This window comes from Cydia strobilella, chromosome 7 (genome assembly GCF_947568885.1).
Source record: "Cydia strobilella chromosome 7, ilCydStro3.1, whole genome shotgun sequence".
In the NCBI taxonomy this organism is placed as follows: domain Eukaryota; kingdom Metazoa; phylum Arthropoda; class Insecta; order Lepidoptera; family Tortricidae; genus Cydia; species Cydia strobilella.
Genome location: NC_086047.1, coordinates 20292272 through 20315338, shown reverse-complemented (window position 1 = coordinate 20315338; position 23067 = coordinate 20292272).

The window sequence follows — 23067 nt, the reverse complement described above, 5'->3', positions numbered from 1 at the left end:
TTACGAAATGAATTGAAAGTCGCGCGTGAGATGCGCGCCAATCACGATCGTAGCAAAACCTGTTCAAAAGTATAAAAATACGCAATACTCAATACTCAATATCTTTATTGCTAATAGGGAAGAATCTATGCAGTAGTGGATACACAGTATCAAACCAATTTGAATATATATAAGTAATTAATTTTATACATGTCAAAAATATACATACCCAATAAATTAAAATTGATGAGGTCATTTCGATTACAATAATAATGAATAATTATACAGATTAATTCGTCATGAAATTCTACAAATAGTAATAATAATAGTCTAAAACAATAAAAATTAAAATAAAATGAGTGTAATTGTCAGTCTTTGTTAATCAAATATCTTACCAAAATAATTGTCTAGGTTATAAAATGGTCTACTAATTTAAGTATGTCTTAAGATTTAAGACAGTTTGGGTTAGGTACCCATTTCAATTTAGTTGTCCCTCTGTCCACATAATCTTTGCAATCAGTTGACAGTTCACAGGTCTAGTAGACAAAGCGTGTGTAATTACAATGTTTGCCCGCGGTCGCAGCTTCCCGGAACGGTGGCGGTGCGCGTGAGAATCCAACCTTGAGTGTACCTGAAATATGTAACAAATCTTATTGACTTATCGGCATTTGTTCTGGCCGAGGGCAAATAATGATCCAAGATGGGTAGATATATTGATAGTCCTCATACAGTACATAGATTGATAAATACTTTTTATTTTGTATATATTTGATACCCCAAAACAGCAGGCCATACTACAATTTCAATTTCAATCTGTGAACAATAAGTACTTTCACACAACCTTGTGGTCGCACGGTAATATACGAGTAATAATTCCATAATAAAATAAAATAAACCGGCCAAGTGCGAGTCGGACTCGCGCACCGAGGGTTTCGTACTTTTTAGTATTTGTTGTTATAGCGGCAACAGAAATACATCATCTGTGAAGATTTCAACTGTCTAGCTATCGCGGTTAATGAGATACAGCCTGGTGACAGACAGACGGACAGACGGGCAGACGGACAGCGGAGTCTTAGTAATAGGGTCCCGTTTTTACCCTTTGGGTACGGAACCCTAAAAATGATATAACACCTTATTTTTCTAATTCAAAGCATAACCAAGTATTTGACCCACTTGTTATGGGTTCAGCAGATATCTGCATATGATGATCCCTAATAACTTTTATCCGAAAAAGCCTCGCTTTTCTAATTTTTGATCATGATCATGATAAGAAGATAAACATAAGACATTGATGCAAATATATAGCGTAATTTTTATCGTGAAATAAAGAAATCTAAATCTATGAATTTGTAAGCACCGGCTGAGAATAAAACATACTGGATTCGCATTAGTTCACAGTCTTCAGTTTAAATTTAAAAGCGCATATTGTTATAATGAACCAAAAATACCGCGTCTAACCTTGTGTGGTGAAAATAACTGAAAAATCAGGACTCGTTTTACTTTTGCGTAATTTTATCAGCAAAAATAACCCAAGAAAGTATTATGTTAGATCTTTGCACTCTCTTTCTTGGTCGCTTTGGAAATACCATTTACTTTGCGTTTTTAAACGGTTTTTTTATAAGCATGGCATCCAAGATCCACCCACACCAAATGCACCGATCCTCTTGATAAGAATTTGATGGCTTGTAATCCGTATGTCTTTAGAGCCAAGGTAAAATGATGAGTAGAAAAGAATAGAATATAATATAATAGAATAGAATAATGTGTTATTATTCAACAACGATGGGATTTAATCGCGTAAAATAAGTTTTAAATTTACCTCCGGCGTTGTCCCCGTGGTTTCGGAGACTCGAAACGTCGGAGGTAAATTTAAAACTTATTTTACGCGATTAAGTCCCGTCGTTGTTGAATAATAATGAGTAAAAATCGTGTTAGTTAAAATCAGAATAATGTGTATTCGGACTTATTGGATACGGTGGATATGTGGGATACCATTACATTTTTTGGGAACTAATATTAAACTATAACGCTTCAAATTACTTTACACTATGTTTCTTGTATGACAATAATAGTTCTAACGTGCTTTAATACTAGCACTGAGATCACCCGGTGCACGGTGCACGGTGTGGGCAGATTTGGCATTCGAACGTTTGTTCCCAACGGTAGTTTGAGAATGCCGCCGTAGGCGCAAGCGCACAGCAAACATACACAGCACTAAACGCAAGTATGCCTTTAGAAAATGCAAATGCATTTCGGTGACATCTGACATCAACGAATGTCCACAAATTTGTCTACGCTATTTTATAGTACATTACTTTCGTCTAAAATTACTTGTTGTGGGTTTGTTTCAATACGTTTGAATAAAATAATATTTTATGTGATTTTTTGTACCTCAAAGCAGCATGCCGTACAGTGCTTGTTTTATACATAACCTTATGGTTATTAAACCTTAACGTTATTATTGCTTAGGGGTATGTAATCCAGGTTAGAGTCGTGGGTTCCAATTAGCAGTAACGTCTACAATATGTACAGTGAAAAGTCTGCATTATACTATAGATTATCTGAGCTTCCTAAGGAGCCTGGCCGAGGATCGAGAAAACTGGCGCATACTCCACCGACAAGAGCCATGCTCTTAAATTATGATGATGATAATGATGATATCTGAGCTTATTTGGGTCTTTCTCAAATTACATGACTGCGGTCAGTCTCAACTCCGTCATACATATAGTATGATTTGATGGAGTTTAGACGTAGGGACAAATCTGTAGAATGACCCATTTCACTGTTGTTATTACTGCTTTGGAGCCAATCTGCTTTCTAATATTTAATATTTCGCACGACCCTTAGCCATCTTTTGTAAGACTTTTGGCACAAGTCATTCCTGACGACGACGTATCAGTATCAGCTTTTCTTGAGTCTCTTCTAGTTTAGTAACAAACATTCCATTAGCAGCATTTCACATGAGTGGTAAATGCAAACCTATACTACAGTTCACCAGCGGTGTCAGCATGGTTGCATTTTTATCACCTGTCACTATGCCTGTCACTTTCGAACTTACATAGTTGTTAGAACGTGACAGGCATGGAGACAGGCGATAAAAATGCTACCGTGCTAAGCCCGCTGATGGCAAGATCAACCAGGTTAACGCTTAGGTACATTCAGAGGCGTTAAATCCTCTTCCCAAATCCCCAAATCTTTGTAGAGTATTGGCAATTTGACATAAGTACGTTTGTTTTGAAATAAGTATCAAAGACAGATCGTACCTATAATATATGAAAGGGCAATCAGTGGGATATTAGCAGTTTTACAGTGCCTATTCGTCGCATACCCACAATACCTGCGCGACCTTGGCTCGGTACTCAGCGGGACCAATATTTGCGTACGCAGCCGGCGCGCGCCGAGCTAGCTGCGCAAACATAAGAGCAATGACCACCGGAATTGTGCTGATGTCACTAACTGGACAAGTGGACATAGAGAAAGATGATAGGAAAACTTGGAGAAAATAGACTGTGTTAAGGGTGGGGTAGGTAAGTTTCTAAGAGCAATGAGGTTTCACCTGTCATTTTAATTAATCTATTTGTCGAAAAGCATGTAGTGTTACAAACAGGTGTTACATACATATAATTAAGTGCTCTACTTTTGGCCATATATGAAGCATATAAATATTTACCGTGAGTGGCGGTGTAGCTGTGTCTTAATATTATAAGATTCATAAGTGACTGACGGTGGTGACAGTATGGTAGCTGACTGCACGGTGAAAAACATAGCTTAGTTGAAAAACAAGCTAGCCACGCATATAAAAGTATCAGGGATGCACCTACCTTCCATAATTTTAAAATGAGACTAAATCTTTGGCTACTAAAATCACCGTTTTATGACATTGATGAACATTTTTCCTGCAAAATTGATAATGTATCTAAATAAAATTATTTATAATAAATAAACATGTATATGACATAAGTACAAATAAGTGTAATATACGCATAAACCACAACCAAATTGAAAAAAGATATTCAAATTTTATGTAATTTTTGACTTGTAACCTAATCTTATCAATAAATTTGCATTTTAGTATCCCATTTTAGCTACTAGTTATAGTTTTCAAAAGATTTCTAGCCATTGCATAAACGTAACCAGTTTACACCTTCAAATGCTTCAAACATTTAAAATTGTAGCTTTACAAAATGAAGTTGAAAGTGACGTAAAGCAAAATCTTAGGCTAGTTGAGAAAATATTCGCGATTATCTATCTTATATTGGCATTTCCACATAGGACTTCGTAAATATTTTGACATATTGTTTGAGCTGTTACGTAAGAAACTAGAAAACTCATTGTTTGAGTAAACACGTTGATCACTATCATTCGATTGTTAAAAACCAGCACGAGGCCGCACTGGCAGGGTCGCCATGTAAGGTGAGGATTCGGAGTTGAGTAGAAACGAGTGTTCAGCTTAAGCGATGCTTTATTACTGCTCTGCATACTTATGTAAATGGTCCTTATATATATCCTATGAGCTACATACATAACTATGTCTAGTATACACTACAAAGCTGTACAAATTGTGGTGGCATTAATATATTTTATAGTATTTTTATTATGGCTTGGGTGCAGTAACAGCTGTCATCTCCATTCAATTTACAATTTTAAAACGAAAATATGTATTGAGATGATGGCTGTGTCATCGTGCACAAGCTGTTTGAAAAATACTATAGTCTATCAACTCGAGATAAAGTCACGAACAGGTAGTTACTTTACAAAACTATAGTAAAATAAATATGTGCTAACATAATAGTGTGACACACGCAGTAAAGCTAATGTGTTTTGAATCGCAATACGTACTACTACGCAGTTTGCTTCTGTACTGTATAAAAAACTAAACTTTAGGCTAGAAAAATTCCTACGAATGATGCTTAAACACAAAGTTTGCATTGTGGCCTGCGCCCAATTTTTTCATGAACAAAGATGATATTGTAATTTTAACATAGTGTAATATTAGCATAACAATGTTAGACATTATAACAAATCTACGACCACACATTTCTGTAAACAAAAGTTAATCAAATGATAGGTAAGTAATAAGTATATTAAGTTTTCTCCCTCTATTATTACAATTTAGGTATTTGACATTTCAACACCTTATCAAGTGAACCTCTCAAACTGGGTTTGTACTTTCCGAAACCGAAATATAACAATAAAACAGTTTAAACACCACAAAACGCATGTTTAAAACAGGACCAGCATTTTCTGTTTTCTATTTAGAATGTTCCCTACCCAATAATAGTTGCTAGCTCGGGAGTACGTGGGAGTGACAAGCCAATAGTTTGTCGCCTCCAGCAACATGCTCTTTCCTTATTAACTGTTATAAGAACTAAATAAAACGATCGTTGTAGGAATTGCTTAGTGGAGATGAATTGCCAGTGTTCCTAGCTTTATGGCCATTCAATATGTAGGTACAGCAGAGATCCCAAACGTCTTTACAAGCCAATGTTTCAAAAATATATTTACAGTACCTTATTGTCTTAGAGGTATGTCATTATATTTTTGCAATATAACACTGTAAACTCTCGCGTTTTGTACACATACTTAATGTCATTACCGGGTCTAACGCGATTTTACCTTTTTTCCGACGTTTCAACTAGGTTGCACTGGCTGTGGTCACGGAAGATTGTCAAAAGTCAATTGAGATATTGGTAAACAACACTAAACTACCCGACATTAGTTTATATAAATGCTCATGTAATGCATTTGCTGGGACGTCAGCCTTCCGTGACCACAGCTAGTGCTGCAACCTAGTTGAAAAGACGGAAAAAAGGTGGAATAATGAAATTTAATCGCGTTAGACCCGGTAATGACAATAATTATTATATTTTTGGAAAGATGGCTTGTAAAAAAGTTCGTGAACTCGACTGTACTAACAGGAACACTTAAACTTTTAAATAAAAACTGAGTCTGTGTCGTCTTGTAAAAGATGGATTCGAACGTTTTATTGAGAATCTATCCAATAAATTATGACGCAATGGAAACTAGTCGAAAACTTTATCCATTTAACGGACATTATCAAGATTCTAAGATTATTTTAAAACAGCAATAATGCCCAATTAATTAATAATTTATTGTCACACGAGGACATAATTTAATCCGATGTTACAAAATCGTACGGGTCCTGTCCGTGACATGGCCACATTCAGTTTTATAGCTGTGCGTTGTATATTTCGCTAAATGTGTGAATCCTTGACATTCGTTGACATAGAATATTCAATAGTACTAATAGCGACATTCTTAATTGACCATTATAAGATTTTATTCCTTTGCAATAAGGTTTATTTATTGTGAATTTACAGTTTTATAGGACACGTGAAGCGATAACGTGACTCAATTTGACACTAATTCAAGATCAAATTGTGTAAAATATAGAACGTCTGCATATTTTAGAACGTAGTAACACAGTTGTTGCTAAAACCTGCTCTATCATTATGATACGTTATAAAAATTTACATACCTACACTTCCTTATGATTTTTCCTACTTTAAAGTAACATACAGCTATTTGGCGAGTTTTTCCGCACTCAATTATTTATATGTGGTATTTTGATATTTTCTATAAAAAGTCCCATATTTGGACTAAAATTCAATAATCAGCGCCAATAGCAATGAACAAGACTATGCGTCAAAAGTATCTACGTACAAATAGCTGCAAAAGTGCATACCCAATGTATGAATAGAATTCATTTATAAATTGCATTCACTTTTGCAGCGCGCTGTTCATACTATTTTGTAACAGCTTTACAAAAAGCGATGTCTTCATAATGTAAATCAATTAGAGTGTGAAATAAATATAAACGCAAACTGTAGAGATACCTATAATACAATACAAGGTAAAACGTTTAGGAGCTGACAGATACTTTTGGTCCGTTCTTCTATCCGCTACTATTCAAACTAACCACCTTTTGACAACAAATCTCGGGCACGGAACTAAGTAAAAACCAACGGTCCTCAAGTACATTTTAGCAGAAACTAAAAGAGAGTAAACTAAGCCCGAATGGACAAACAACTTGAGTAAATACTATGAAGAGGTATTCCAATGTTTGCCGTGTCCGGCGCGCGCCTGCCCGACATCTGACAGTCCATAATCTGTAATCGGACAGGTCAATGGTTCGCATCGGCTCGGGCCTCCCAGGCCTGATTAATTCCTAAGTATCCTGTCAGTGTTTTCATAATATGGCTACCGGGACGAATGTTTGACGACGGATTATATCACGTATAGCTGGAAGAGTACAAAGTAATGTATTGATTGGTAATACGTATGAATACAAATCAGTTCTCAATTAGGGAAGCTTAAACAAAACTTAGGAAACAGGAATAGGAGGCTTTTTCCTAAACATTCTGGAAGGCAAAATTGAAAAGACTAGAGGCAGTGGAAAGCCTAGAATCACATATCTGAGTCAAGTAAAAGAAAATGCATCGTACGAGCAAATCAAAAGACTGGCTCAGGAAAGAAAGGATTGGCAATTGCTCCACCGAAAAGAGAAAAGCTCTTAAGTTATGATGATGACGATAGTCGTCTCGGGTCAAAAACTTTTTTAGCATGAGTTATGCGTAAGGTTATGCGTTTTTCCCGTGGACATTGTAAGAGGAAAGGACTTCAAAGGATAATTTTCTTGCAGAATCCTTATAGGCACGTTTCAACCTTATTTCTCTTAAAAGCTAGTTGATTACAGCCCTTGTAAAATGTACACAAATCTTTAACAATCGCAGGAAAGACGCCAATGTTCCCGAACGGTTTCGACCCAAATATGTTCTCGATTATTAGGATGGAAGTTTTCCGATTATTAATCTCGCTGTGTCGGTGACTCAAATTAATAACAAACCTGTAAGTGCATGTTTCTGATCTTGCTTTAGAAACTTTGCTGCATTGCCTGCATTTCTGCTCTCGACTTTTACTTCGATTGATAGTGCGACTATTGCTTACTTTCTTAGATATGGGAATGGCTCAGTTCGTCTTGAATGCTACAGTTTACCGTTAGATGCTGTGCGTTTCTGCGGAAACTTCCTGTGAAATGAACTGTCAACCGTGGCATTTCCGGAACGATACGGACTTGCATAAAAAGAGGGTACTCCCATCTTAAATACCAGCAACGAAGTTACAGGTAATTGCTTACCATTATAGGCCATCCATCTGCTCGTTTGCCTTATGTTTCTATAAAAATAATACGGAGATAAAATAAATGCCCAATGCAGTCCCCGCTATTCCTATGCCCAAAAAGACCCGATGCATTTTTTCCCCATATTTTTTTCCGGGACTATAATAAAGCAAAAATAAGGTCACAAGTCACGATTTGAGCAGTCTATAGGTATACTGGTATATGGGGCAACATTACACCAATTTATTAAACGTACTAGTTTCTACGTGAATGAATGGATGAGATCCTTAAGTAATAATAACTTAAGTTTTATGGTGTAGTATGGTTCGGCAATGCTTATCGCTTTCTATTTACTTTCTTCACCAGCGCATTTTATTACACTAGATAGACTGACTTTATCGAATGAGATGAAAATCGATTACTTTTTTTTAGGTTTCCGTACTCAAAGGGTAAAAACGGGACCCAATTACTAAGACTCCGCTGTCTGTCTGTCTGTCTGTCCGTCTGTCACCAGGCTGTATATCATGAACCGTAATAGACAGTTGAAATTCTCACAGGTGATGTATTTCTGTTGCCGCTATAACAACAAATACTAAAAACAGAATAAAATAAATATTTAAGTGAGGCTCCCATACAACAAACGTGATTTTTCTGCCATTTTTTGCGTAATGGTACGGAACCCTTGGTGCGCGAGTCCGACTCGTACTTGGCCGGTTTTATGGTATGGTATGAACATCCATGGCCTATATTCTAAAGCTTCCTGCTCAACGTCCAGCATTAGGCAACGTTCACACGCATTTTTCCCGGCTAATAGAATCGAACGACACCAATAAGAGCGCAGGTTGCTGTGACTCCGATATGGCGGACGGAATGGATCGCTTGTGGGCGACTAGGGACGGTTGCGTGCGCGAGTGAAGCAAGAAATTATTAGTGGTTGAACCTTCATTTGCTCATGATTAAAAGTTTTAATTAGAGGACTTTATATAAGAAACTCATTGTGTGAATAATATTTTAAGATTTCAAATAAATAGCCAATTTAAATGTATTTCTTTTTTAACTTGAAACTCATGTCCGTCCGTGAAATCTTAAAGTAAATTATACCTACTTATTCGATTTTTATTCTATTGCTAATTCAAATTCCAATTCTAAATGTTTTATTTGCAAATAATGTGACTATTAATCATGGATATCATTCTATGCCACGAGTTCTAACGAAATCAGTAAGTACTTTTAAAATTAGGTATCACTTATTAGTTCGGCAGTAAGATACTTATGTATCAAGTAGCTTATGTACATTAATACTTATAAATGCTTTATTTTAAGCCATCAAGCTAAGGGAAGAAGTTCTTTTTAGACATCTCAAAGGGATAACGGAACGGCACTCATTTTGTGCCTCGCTTAAGAGTCAATTCAAAGTTATACATACAGAATTTTAACTCACTCTATTTTCAATATTACAATTTTTAGCAATGAAAACTAGTACCAGGCAGCTATATTGCGTAAATGTTCATGCCAAGTTTCATGGCATTTAAGGTAATTTTAAAACGAGAGCGTAACTTTGATTGTATGGGAGCGGCTTTTTGGCGGCGGGTTAAAGTGACTCTTGTGTAATTTCTAACGCTGGCTGGTTCTCTCCCGCGCACCTCCGCCGGCCGGTTGTCACCGCGATGTCGAAACGCTGTCGTGTGTCTGCTACAGGTTTTTTCTAAGGTAGATATTTGCTCTTGCGTCACCCTCCGAATTAACCAGCGCCGTTACAATTGTCTTCCAGTTTATGGTTAAAGGTAATCAGCTATTTATTACTTTTTTATTGGTTTTAAAGTGCCCGGCATGGAGATGACCAACTAAATGTAGAAGTGTTAGATGTTAAGACATACTAAACAGTGTCGAAAATTTTCAAGATGCTACATACCTTATAAGGTCTGTAAGGTTATTAATAATAATTAATATTTAGGAGAATACCTAGATGATAAATATGATTGGTGTTTTTCAAAGTGCATTCAAGAAAGTGTGTATAATTTAGACAACTAATGATATTAACGGTTATATTAATTGTAATTGAATCTGCTGACCGATGCTCGAGTAGTTTATGTTAATATTAGTATAGCAGTATAGGTATATTTAAATACGCTCCAACAGACACTGTATCGGCACACGATGACAAACTGGGTAAAATACTTCTTTAGTATGAGTTAAGGTAACTCATGCTTTAATTTATTTACTTAAAAAAATACTTCGCTAGGTATACTTACTTTGGCCAAACTGAAGACAGTTTGTAGGCTAATTTTTTGCCGGACTCTTATAGAAATCTTCAACTTCCCCTACTTCTTATAATCTGTATGATTAAAACCTCAGTAAACTGTGCCAAAAACGTTAACTTTTGTCCACAGCAAAAATGCCAGTTGTCCCGAACGTTTTTGACTGTATAATCTTTATTGAAGGATCTTTCTCGCTTTTATGAGATATTAACTGCTAAAATGTGCGGTTTCAAAACTAAATAATGTTGGGCAAGCAACAGACAAGGCAGATCGAAGACTCCAATACATTTTCCAGCGGAATGTGGTTTGTTAAGGATAACTGGCGAAGGAGTGTGGTTACGAATGATTTAGAGGCCCAGCTTGGAATATGCGATGGTCACAAACTGGTCTGGTCGCTAATGGACTTAGCTAATATCGCAGGTTCAATTGGCATTTAACGGACCAGGTTATAAGAAATCCTCAATTCAAGACTTATTGCCAGCTAGTCCAAAAAAATCAATGAAAAAATAGAATCAGATGATGACGTTATAAGCTGGTTTTTCCTTACAATATTTTATTGTGCCTTATAAGGGTGAAGAATCCTGTAAAATCTCAAGGTTTTATCAACAATGTTTACTCACACAAAACCAATCAGACGTTAATCGAATTTAAACTGTTGTGAGACATACTAACATTAACAAAAAGCGAGTATTAGCGAGTGACTAAAACAAGTGAGTCTAAACCGTGAAATTATTTAAAATCAGACGTTGTTTAAGCAACAATACCAACAGTATAATTATTGATAGATGAATGAAAGTTAGTTTCTATGTATACAATATATCATAATAAGAGGTTTGTTTAGACTTGCCACATATACGCAAGTACGGTATAACCTGTGGTCAAATACTAGAACTATGATCCAAAGCTTCGATATGTAATGAAGTATCAATACAAACATCCGTTTTGGTTTGTGACTCATTTACATAATGGCTAACTTACGTAGTTATTCCAGTGAGCTTTGGACCATTAGTCGAAAAACTTTAAACATAGTTGGGTGGTTTTTCGGTTCAGAAACACTGTGTTAGGTTTAGCTGCTAGTAGTAGCTGATGCTTTCTTAATACTGTCTACAATTTCCTTTAATAGTAAGACAGAGTTCGTTAATTAGGCTTCTTACACAAACGGAAAACATATCTGACTCCCAACCAAAATTTATCAATGCCTGTGTTCGTTATCAACCATCAGCACTGCAACCGCCATCTTGCAACCAAGTTTTGACAGATGTAAATTAATAACAAACTGCAAAAAGTAGATGTAGATAAGTCGCGGACAACTCGCGAGTCTAGTAATGGATATTATCGGACCGCGATCGGTCGGTTGGCTTAATAAGTCAATGCGGGGTGGCCGATGCCGCTTGGAATTGAATGATTCTGGTGGAGCAACTTAATTACAACATGATGCGTCCTGGCGCGATCTGTATCTGATTCGGAGAAGATCTCCTTTATGCAAAGGAATTGCTGGAAGCTAAGCTTATTACAGCTAATTCATTTTTATTATTACACACTTAATTAGTTGACCTGCGAATCAGGATTCTAACCCGGGACCTCCAGCTTCGTAAGGCCATTTATGTGTGTGTTTATCACAGATTTATTCCTGAGTTATGGATGTTTTCTATATATTTAAGTATTTATTTATACGTCGTCTAGTACCCTTAAAACATCAATTTGAGCTAAGTGTGGGACTTGTGGTTAGATTGTCCCATAATCGAGAGAGAAAAAACATGTCGAGTTCAGACTCATAAGAATGGTCTCTAGAAGTATTTGGCAATAAAAGTGTGTCACAAAAAAATGTATTCTCTGGTTCAGCCGGTGGTGTTTCCGTATTTAGTTAATGTTTATTTTATTGACCATAAATCCATAGCTTTCATGCTTTAAAGCTTAAAATTGGGTCATTAATTACAGTCCAAAACAGCAATAATTTTAATCAAATATAATGAAATTTCACAGTTAAAAGCATTGACAGACGGTTCCTGTGTGTGCCCCGTCATGCTTCTGTGCATTTCAAAAAAACTTTAAGCTCTTGAACCCTTTATTAAGATACTATCTTTAGAACTAGCATGGCGCAGACGGCTTTTTGCTCTAGTTATAGTAATAGACGTCGTCGATGAAGTGGAACTAGGTGTTGGTCATTGTGCTAGGGTAGTTCTTTCGTAATGGGTTGGAAAGAAATAATCATCGGTTTTTCTGCGCATTGCGTGCTTCCCTTCGCAGGTGCTCCCATGCCGTTAGTGAATTGCAGTATCCAGTGATTGAGTTGTTGCTAGTTAAAAGTTAGACTTGAATGTCAATGCACCTGGGTCAAAAACTTTTTTAGTATAAGTAATATGAGTTAAGGTCTTCAATTTTGCATCTGCGTCTTTTCAATCGTATCTTTTCAATTGTCTGTAAGGGATGACAATATCTGTCGATAAATCCACTTTCCTTGATCTTTTTAAAGTACGTTTTTATACCCACGGTGCATGTTTTCGAATGATTCAGAGTAGGAGACTATACTAAGTTTAGCATTATTATGACGAGTCTGAATCCAGGGCTCTTTTATAGTATTTTCAATTAAGGATACAGTTGTTTTCTCATTACTTATAGGCTAAAAAGGAACATGATACGTAACTTTGTATTGATGATTATTCACATGGATTTAGGGCAATAAGCAAGACCCTTGGTGCATTATATTCTTTCGGAACCTTTAACACTATTTTAAAATCTTTTAAACATGTCTAAATCAGTTAAAAACTTAGATAAGAAATAACACCTTGAAATTGAATAAGTGGACAGGGCGCGGGGTCGGCGCTCGCTTTCGACTCCCAAACGAAAGATCGAGATTGTGTTAATTACGATTTCGCCTGTCACGGGCACTGGTTGGCTTAATGTCCGCTTTATTATTGTACCATACACACTTTTGGCTGACCTTTATTATATCTTATTACAAAGAAGTAAAATTCACCGATGATCAGCTTTACGAGTTGAGGTTAGTACACATAAAACTTTAGGTTTGGGCTTTCTTTTAAGTTTACATCTGTGAGGAAAGTTCTATCTTTAAGTACCTACGTTTTTTATAATTATTTTTCTATTTCATGGTTATGCATTTCAATGTTAATTCAAGCTCTTAAAGTGCGTTGAATTTCTCTTTTATTCACAAAAAGTTTTCTGGTGTAGGTAGTGTAAGTACATTTGTAAAAGTTAACTCTATTATTGGGCAATGTATTGTAAGTAATAAAATGTTATGATTTTCTGTTTATAAAAAGTGAGAAAAAAAACTGAAAGCTTATTTTTTGTGTTATTGAAGACAAGAATGTGACAGTTTAAATCTTGCTCACAATTAACCGACTACGACCTTAAAGGTTGTAACTTATTATTAAATGTGATAAATGTCTCTTATCCAAGCTGCATGACCATAATAATGACCCTAATGCATTTCCAATTTAGGAAATAAGCGACCGTGACAACTTGCACGCACCTCCCCCATAGTTTTTTTACTTAAAGGTCATACAGAGAGAAATAATTATTACTGGATTGAATGTAGAGACAAATTGTAGAAGCATGTTTATGGACTTATTCTTAGTACTTTAGTAAGTGGGTAATGATAATAGGTATTTTTCTTGTAAGCACATCTATTATGTACATAATAGTTAGTGGTGGTTTTTGTGGCATTTTTTAGAAAACAGAACTCTGGATTTAGCTTAAGTAAAAAAAAATTTAAAAGCCAAATTTTTAGTTTTTTTTTGTGAACAGAAAATGTGGCGTAAAGCAAGTGGACTGTATAAAATTGTGCGCTATGCTAACCCAAATAAATTAGCTTGGCTTACCGGTGGTTGCGGGTCCTCTTGCTGGCAGAGGCCTCTGCTGGTGGTAGCTCCTTGCTGTCCTTATTATTGGGGAACACTTAATAAGGTTTTTTACTAAATATTATGTATATCCCTGCTGTCTTTAATCAATATTTTTATTTTGAAAATTGTGAATCTACTTTTTTTTGTTACTATTCAGCAAGAAACTTTCACATCACAGGTTTCTTATTATTAAAAAAAGTTAATTGTCTTGTATCAATTTGCTATAGTTACATAAGTAGGGATATTACAGGATAGTCCAAAAATACGTTGACAATTTTTTTTACTGCGGCATATTGTTGATAAAATCAATGGTTTGCGATTGTGTATCAATATCAGTATCTTTTGAACTTAATATAATTTGTTTTAGTTTAGTGATTGTAGTTTTAACCATAAATAAATTTTCTAAACGATATGTAAGAAAGAGAAGAGAGAAATATTTCTAAAAATTCTTAGTCAACATAGAGGTACTTATTTTTGGAAGGCAAAAATTATGTTAAATCTAAATGTCCGTTTTGCTCGCGACATTCAGCGACTTGTAATGTGCCTAGTGGCTAGTGGCAAAACAGTATCTATTTTTGTCTCCAAGATATTTCATCGCCATCGCTTAAGCAGTACAGCCTCCGGCCAAATTAATTACCAGCATCACGCACGGGAGCTAAACTCATAACATATTTTACCAGGACACCGGCTGTTTAAGGATTGATAACAATCCGGAGACCGATTTAGAACCTTGCTGGAGAACTGGTTTCGGTATTAATATTGTAGCACGCGACTCTAGGGCTATTCGAAAAGTTTTTTGATAAAATTTGAATCCAAATTTTCTAAGTATTTCTTGTATTGCTATCGCCTTTTCAGCTCTTTTTTCACCGTCTTGTATTAACTGTGATGTGCATAACAATATAGGTATTTTTTTTTATTAGGTAGGTTCCTAACGCAATCCTTTCTATCAAATTTCTTGTACACCGAACGTCGTGAAATGTCGTCATTGGCAAATTACTCCTGCTAAAAGCTACAAAAGAGGAAAGTCATAACTTAAAAAAATGCACCTAGTTATTTTTATAGAATATATACCTCAATTAGGTACAAATCGCAGGAAAAATGCAAACTCGTCCTAAATATTTTAGTAATTTTCCACTAGGTACTAAATGACAATTCCTCTGGGTAACCATAAATCTTTTTCAATGAATGACGCAATGGGTTCACGTCATAATGTTTAAATATTTAATCAGTATTTAAAATTTATTTTGATCGCTTGTATGTTTGTCGTGTATGTTTTTAAGACCCTTTGTTGAATAAAATAAATTATTTCAATGATTCCTAATATATTATTTTAGTTTTTAACCAGTGTTACTTAGATCAAAACTGATTTAAAATCGATTGAAACGCGCGAATAGCTTTTCAAAATAGGAACGTAGCATAATTAAAGCATCTTAAGAACAATGCGTGCGTCTCCTGAGGGCCTGGTGCGAAGTCATGAACGCCTTATTAAATTACTTCTGCGTGATCAAATATAGCAATCTTTTATGACCTAAATGTGCCTCGGGCGTCGGAAATTAACAAGAATTTATGAACATGAAACCATTTAATTTTTGTCACATTATTTATTATTTACGTTTTTGGAATGTCTTAATTAAATATAAAAGGATGAGTGCTCTTTGCAAATGGATTTGTGCAGCTACAAGTTAATTTCGTACTTGACTTTTCGTACTGTATCTAAATCAAGTAAGCACAGGTTATGGGTAGTCATCATCAATGGTCTTTGCGTCTATGGCAGACGATTTATGATGTAACACCGGAGAAACACCGTTATGGGTAGTAACAAGTAAGATAAATAGTATTATTCTTATCAAAACTTGAAAAGAAACTGCGAAACATAACAGTAACTTAGCGGACTAATTACAACAATACCGGTGAAACTCCATACGACGTTATAAATCTCAACTAGACTCGGTCAGAATTAATTGGCCGTCACTTCGTGGCTGTAAACCCTCAAAGCGTGTCGTCTCCAAAACATAAACCCGAGAAAAAAACAACCAGACACTTTAGAACACAGTGTCGAACTGCCCCTACGGTTGTACCGTACGCATCGGTGTGCAACATTACGCTGTCGTAGGTGGAAAACGCAAAAAGTCAGAAGTAACTTTTGACTTTGAAAAATTAATTAGCGTAACGGCGATGTTTTTAATTACTTTAGTTCCGATGGTCTCGTGTGGTTTTAGGAGGCTACAGCCGAGGTTCGTCTGTCACTATGCGGAATAGAAAACAATGACTTTGAGCGAAGCCTGTGGTTTTCTCAAACTTTATATCATTTCGTTTGATCTTTGTAAAAGGTATATCAATTACAAAAGATGATACGCTAAGCTTTAGAGTTCATTTAATTAATTAAGTTAATATCTTAAAAGTTAGTTACATTTAGCAAATCTGGTTACAAGTACCTAGGTGTAGGTACACTGCCTTCGTGTGTTGTTTCATACACATTTCAAACACTTGTTACATTTTTTATATTAAAGGAAAAAATGGAAAAAGTTACACTTCCGGCAGGATTAGAACCCGCAACCTCCGCAATCCGTGCGTTGCTCTTAACCAATTGAGCTACGGAAGTCAATTGGTTAAGAGCAACGCACGGATTGCGGTGGTTGCGGGTTCAAATCCTGCCGGAAGTGTAACTTTTTCCATTTTTTCCTTTAATATAAAATTTGGAGTATCGCTCGCAGACGTATCTGCATGTTAAAAAATTGACTTGTTACATTTTTTCTTTCTGTTATAATAGTTCAAACTTCTGGCATAATATTTAATTTTAAATCTTCTCGAGGCAGAGAGCCGGCGTAGCTTTATTTGACGTTCATAAGCGCATTGTAATATGCCTACTTGAATAATAAACTATCTTTACCTAATAAATAAATAGAACTAATAATACTACTTCACCAATTCGGTCAAATTCGGTGTTATAACTATGGGCTATTTTATGCCCTCATATTTGAGCCAACCTGACGCATTAAGAGGCCGGTGTCGATTTTAGTCGCAAAAATGTAAAATTGATAGATTTAGTCGGTGAAATTGTACACCTTTTGTTACCTAATTGAAATAACAAGTACTGGTTTCTATTAGCAAGTCTTCTTATCTTACCTTTTATCAGATCAATTTTGAAGAAATGTGTTATACATCAATTTGTATAATTTACAACTTTTAAAAACTACCCCTTCTTTTCATATATTACCGGTGACGTACGCTCGCGACCTCATTATTAAAAGGCAAGATGAGAAGACGTGCTAATAGAAACCAATACTTGTTATTTAGATATTACGTAACAAAACGTGTATAATTTCAACGACTAAATCTATCAATTTTAAATTTTTGCTCCAAAATCGACTACGGCCTTTTAATAGAGATTGTGCAAAATACTCAAGATGAGTATCTGAGTTTCTATCATCACAGATATGATGATAAAAACTCAGATACTTATCTTCTGTCTCTAATCTAACATGAAAATCACGTTTTAATGAGTTTCATTTAATTTAACTGTCTCAATTTGTCGCCCGAGCCTACATCCTCAATTAGGGCATAATTTACGTCACACACACACACACGTAGATGCAGTTTCCTTGTGGGCGTGGCGCGGGCGCAGTCCTTGAAGCGCAGGAGTCGGAGTAATAGCTACTTTTATGTTAAAGTGTTCATTATGCAATTAGAAATAGTGGGAACTAAATTGTGTCATTACTCAATCTGTTGCTACCATCAGGTATGACTTGATGGTCAATCAAGTTTCTTATTCCTGATACTTTCAGTACTTTAAAATCAGAACACGCGCCTGTTCGAAAGCGGGGTAGTTTTGAAAATGGCAAGTATCTACTAAACTAGAAGCTCTTTCTACTTTAGCAACAGTAAGCAAGATGCCTCGGCACGAGTCAGCATTGCAGTAGCGTGTTGCTTTTTAGGGTTCCGTACCCAAAGGGTAAAAACGGGACCCTATTACTAAGAGTCTGTCCGTCCGTCTGTCCGTCTGTCTGTCTATGTCAACAGGCTGTATCTCATGAACCGTGATAGCTAGACAGTTGAAATTTTCACAGATAATGTATTTCTGTTGCCGCTATAACAACAAATACTAAAAACAGAATAATATAAATATTTAAATGGGGCTCCCATACAACAAACGTGTATTTTTGCTGTTTTTTTCCGTAATGGTACGGAACCCTTCGTGCGCGAGTCCGACTCGCACTTGGCCGTTTTTTTAAGTATGAAGTACCCCTGTAGAATATTTTCCATTTTCAAACCTATCCTGCTCCGAAGTAACCCCAATGTATCTTTAAAATTTTCCGATCATCAACATCTAACCGATAATAAACTTAAAAGACTTACATTTATATTGGTTTATGGAGAATTTCTAAAACGAGGTTAATACCTACTCGGCTGCCACGCTATTTACGGCTACTTTAAAGGGGCCCACTGACTATCAGTCAGCCGGACGATATCGGCCTGTCAGTTAGATCAAAAATTTGACAGTTCCGAACAACTGACAGGCCGATATCGTCCGGCGGACTGATACTCAGTGGGCCCCTTAACAAAAGATGCGCATCTCAATTATGATTCTTTCCATAGGCCATTAATTTCCCAAATTTCTACATAACGAAGTCAAGCAGCTGCGAAAGATTTTGTGAAATCTCCAGTACAAAGTTAAAAGTTTATTAATTAACTGGTATTTTAATGTTCGTTTGTGTTTAATAGTTTTTAATTTTAATCCATCTGATTTTTTACCTTAACACAAAGCAATAAAGACAAAATTTAACACTCGCCGCCGAACCGTATACCATGCTTATGACTTTATGATTATAAGTAACAAGTGGAAGATCAAAAGGTTAGGTTTTCGTCACGTAGTAGTCAAGATGCTTGCTCTAGGGAAATTTCGCGCTTTTTCGAGCTATATTCAAATATGACACGCAGAGTTTAGCGCTTTTTAAACTCACGGGTAGAAATGGCAACGGCGCGGCGACGCATTTTTAGGGTTCCGTACCCAAAGGGTAAAAACGGGACCCTATTACTAAGACTGCGCTGTCCGTCTGTCTGTCCGTCTGCCCGTCTGTCCGTCTGTCACCAGGCTGTATCTCGTGATCTGTGATAGCTAGACAGCTGAAATTTTCACAGATGATGTATTTCGGTTGCCGCTATAACAACAAATACTAAAAACAGAATAAAATAGAGATTTAAGTGGGGCTCCCATACAACAAACGTGATTTTTGAAATTTTGACCGAAGTTAAGCAACGTCGGGCGGGGTCAGTACTTGGATGGGTGACCGTTTTTATAGTTAATGGTACGGAACCCTTCGTGTGTGAGTCCGACTCGCACTTGGCCGGTTTTTTTTACTTTTTGTTTGTAAAAACATTCATGAGTAACTACGTGAAAACTAGAGGGGGGTAGGGTCTTATACTACGAGCGGTCACCGAGGAGAGGAAGGGGGTGTAAAAATTTAAAAAATGTGGGTCAAGGTAGTATGGGTATGTTCCCATATGCTAACAAAAACATAATGATCTTATAAGTCCACGAGATAAATGCACTTATCTCACCAGACATAGTAGAATGCCAATTTGGAGTTAATTTACATTTCATTAAACCGCTAACCGGCGCACGCGCCGAACTTGTCCAAATTTCCGCCTGTCATTTTTTTCTCGGTGCGCACGTCGCACGTCAAACCGCATGAATTAGTATTGTAATAAATGCAAATGCGCTAAAGATCTGAGGTTTTTGCTCTCTTAATACTAGGGACAGTCCACAATTGAATTAACATAATGGTGAAAAAGTTAAATAATATTCATGACATGTTAATTTGGTAGTATGGAGGTGTGTAATTGCTGCTGACTGCGGTCTTGTTTACATTTGGGATTACGATGTTGGCACTACTGCTTTTAGAAGGCTCGTCTTTTATCGGCGCAGAGATAAATAATAGTAAAGACTGTCTTTATACCTCTAAAAAAAGTTCGTTCTGAATCATTGCTGTAATTGACCACTCTTGAGAGAGGTGCAATGTTATTTGACCACCAATATCAGCCGGGCTAGCACATGATTAGCGCGAGAGTATCTCGCCGCGACATAGACTACCCGTCCCCCGTTAATTCATACAGTTAGTAAAAGACGGGTAGTCTATCCCGCGGCGAGATACTGTCGCGTCAATCATGTGCTCGGCCTACAGTCGCTCTATATTGTAGTAGGTGGGCTAATCAACTTTTAAATCGACATTTTTCGCGTCGCTGGCGTTACCAAAATTGTCTGTAGAGTAAGCAAGAAATGACGTTTCCAATTTAATAGTCTGAATTCAAGTCTATCAGAGAACACATCGCTTGTTTCAACTTGCAACACAAAAATTATAGAAAATTTATTCGATATTATTTATAAACAAAATTTTTTATTAAAGTTTAAATGCCGTGGATAGCTTAGTGTCGGTCTAAAAGTTGATTCGCCCAGGTCATTCTTGTGGTGTTAGGCGAAGGTCAAAGCGGCATCTAAAATCCTTTCTAAAATGGCGCGTCACCTTCTAGCATTTATAAAAATATTGACAACTGCAACTTGTATTGGCAGTCCATAATTTATTCGTCCCTGGCGCTTGAAATACTGTTTCTTGTAAATCGTTACTGTTTACTCCTGTGAATGATTTACCGTTGGCCATTGATGTTAGACATTCTGGGAAGTGAGGTGTCAAAGGCAGATTTATTCTGTGGTCAGATTGACAGATCGAATAGGTTGACGCTTATGTATAGGTAGTCTAAATAGATTTCCGTATTGGATTAGTATTTAATTCAGTATATAGTTATATAACTTAACTTTTGATATTTTTTTAGTTTTGTATTATGAACTAATTAGCCACAGAGCTCTTTTCGCTTTATAAATACGTTTAAAAAGAAGTTGTTATAAACTTTCAACCCTATTTTTAATTCCTTAGGGGAATAATTTCAAAAAATGCTTTCTTATCGAAGCTTTACAACATTTGAAGAAAAAACATTTCAAATTATAAGGTTGTACATTCAGCGGTTTAGGCTGTGCTTGTCAGTCATTATCTAGATATACTTATACATTATCTATATTCAATATATATCTGATTTTATTTCAATCACCAGAGTCATGCGAGCTTCCAGCTCAACTTCGCCTCCCCCTCGTAGTCTCTTCTTCTTAGTCCTTGCTGCAGGAGCTGGCTGGAGCTAACCCAAGTATCAATATCAGTATCAGTAATAAAATGTCCATGTTTACGAGCACGGCTAAGCATGAACTGTGTCGTGGGCACCATTCACCTAGAATGCCTAGATCTGGCTATCTTGGTGACAGGTCACTATAAACTAGCTATTAATAGCAAATTGCACGAGAAATAAGCGTTAGTTAAAACGGGCCTAATAATTTCGTAAATTCTGGACTAAAGCATTCAATGATAAATACATTGCCATTGAAGCATGGGGCAAATGCTGTAACATAGCTCTTGTTCTCTTAATTGGTGTCATTACCGGGTCTAACGCGATTAAATTTCATTATTTTACCTTTTTCCCGACGTTTCAGCTAGGTTGCACTAGCTGTGGTTACGGATTACGGAAGACTGACGTCCCAGCAAAATATCAATTGAGAATTTGGTAAACAACACTAAACTACCCGACATTAGTTTATATAAATGTACAAAACGCTAGAGTTTAAAGTGTCTCGTTCTCTTTACAATAACGTCGTGTCAAGATCATTTTGGTTACCTAGCCCGCAAACTACTCACTAATTCCGCTGTTGATTGTACATACCTAATAGTAGGTAAGTAACGCAATATTGTAAGTACCTACCAAATATATTTTTAATCACATTTTAGTCTCACGATTATTTTTGAGCATTTTAAATCAAATTGTCACTTTTATGCCTCAGGACTAAAAGTTTCATAATTTCTCGATCCAGTATAAAGTATAAACATGATGTACAGACTTACGGAGCCAAGTGCGCGCGCGCAGGTCTATGCTAATGGCAGCTCCCGCGTTACGTGCCCTAATAGGTCCAGTTCCAGGCGTGTTCTGCCAATCACGGAGTCTGAGGTTCAGATCAACCAATATAAGCTTATAATTTTGCATAAATAAATAAATTATAAAAAAAATAGGGGACATATAACACTTTAAACTCTCGTGTTTTGTACACACAATTAATGTCATTATCGGGTCTAACGCGATTAAATTTCATTATTTTACCTTTTTTCCTACGTTTCAGCTAGGTTGCGTGTCGTGCCGTGGACAATAAACATTAAACAGAAACGGGTAGATAAATTTATTTGTTTACCCCGAACATTCATATAAACTAATGTCGGGTAGTTTAGTGTTGTTTACCAATATCTCAATTGACATATTGCTGGGACGTCGTCTTCCGTGACCACAGCTAGTGCAACCTAGCCGAAACGTCGGAACAAAGATAAAATAATGACTTTTAATCGCGTTAGAACCGTTAATGATATTAATTAATAGGGGACACCTTACACAGATCCACCTAGCCCCAAATTAAACAAAGCTTGTATAGTCGCCATCAGACATATCGAAGCGGCCAAGGTGTTCACAATATCTGAACATGCACTCTAACGCCTTGATAATAGAGGCGTGTTAAGATATTTGTGAGCGCCTTGACCGCTCCGATATATCTGACGGCGACTGTACTATGGATGGGTACTAGGCGACGATATACATAATTTCTTATATGAGTAAACATATTCATGAAAAACACCCATGGCTCAGGAACAAATATCCGTGTTCACCACACAAATAAATGCCCTTACCGAGATTCGAGCCCAGAACCATCGGCTTCATAGGCAGTCACTACCGAAGAGGCCAGACCGTT